Raw genomic sequence first — 1,230 nt, 5'->3', positions numbered from 1 at the left:
AGGAACACACAGAGATAGACTCAGTGGGGTGCATCTCGATGCATATGACCTGGACGTGTACACCTAAGGATCCTTAAAATAAATACCGAGGTAAAATCCCTTTTCCCCTTCTAACCATGTATGACTCTTGATTTTAAGACCAGGAAAAGGCATCACCTCTACTGAAGGCCTGAAACTGGACACTATTATTCATGTGACCTAAGAAATGCTGGCTCTTCTCTTGTTAATACAATTTTGGATGATGTCAGCCATCTTTGGCATCTTTTGCCAAGGTGCACCACTGGCTTGTGTGTGACTCATGCCTAATTTTGAACCCACCAATACAGGAGGTCAGCAATAGCCTTCTGCCACTCCAAGGATTTTTGTTGACTAGACAATATAGGTGCAAGGTAATAGTGCAAGGTAGAAAGAGTAATAGGGTCATGTGCAGTGTTGAAGAAATGTGAAGGGAAAGTAAGGGCTGGCTGAGAAGTTGTCTCGGGAAAGATGAAATGGATGAGGAATGAAAGAAGTGTCAGTAGACTTTGATTGTAGGACACTTCAAGCAAGAAAGATTTAGTAATAAATAATTTTCTTGTAGAAGAATCCCAGGTAGTTTGACCACCACTGGATAAGAAACCGTCATGAAATGGGCTTTGTAAAATAGATTAGAGAACGAGTTTAGAACAAAGATATTAAAATATCCATTGAATGCTTGAGTTCTTCATCTACTTCTTTATGATAATTATAATAATTGTTGAAAAAAAAGAAAAAAATCTATCCAGTTATAGAAAAATACTTATATTTAATAATATAAGAAGAAAAGAGTTTATCAATTATAGTATTATGAGGTCATCAGATTTTGAGACAGATGTCTGTAGAACAAAGAAATATGGTGAGCAATACCTAAGTCAGTACTTAATTGGTTCTATGAGTGGAGAAAAATTGCTAAAGAAAAATGTTTGCTGGAAAAAAACACTGGGTAAAAGGAATAAAGTAGTATAGTTCTATGTGAATTTCAATAAACTACTTGAATAACTATCATTTATTGCTTTAAATATTTATTCCAAAAACAATTTGCAATGAATTGTCACTTAACTTGGAAAATAACTCATGGAACTACAAAGACTGACACTTTTGAGCAATTTATTGAATGTAGATGTCTACTAGTCCTCCACAGAGTTCAGAGTTATCATCTAATCATAGTTGTTAACAATCAAAAAAATTTCCCAAACCTTAAACTATATGCTT

At 34.6% G+C, this 1,230-nt stretch overlaps 1 long non-coding RNA gene across 1 annotated transcript in view; it reads right to left on the bottom strand.

The window, feature by feature from the left end:
• Positions 1-100, bottom strand: part of LOC108444614 — a 10,826-nt gene extending 10,726 nt beyond the window's left edge. The window contains exon 1 of the long non-coding RNA XR_001859253.1: positions 7-100. This is a non-coding gene — a long non-coding RNA (uncharacterized LOC108444614). The remainder of the gene's footprint in view (positions 1-6) is intronic.
• Between the last annotated feature and the right edge of the window lie 1,130 nt (positions 101-1,230).

The sequence above is a fragment of the Corvus brachyrhynchos genome, unplaced genomic scaffold, assembly GCF_000691975.1.
Source record: "Corvus brachyrhynchos isolate BGI_N302 unplaced genomic scaffold, ASM69197v1 scaffold121, whole genome shotgun sequence".
Lineage (NCBI taxonomy): Eukaryota > Metazoa > Chordata > Aves > Passeriformes > Corvidae > Corvus > Corvus brachyrhynchos.
Note: the sequence above shows the minus strand (reverse complement) of the source record. Positions and strands in the feature narration are given on the sequence as shown.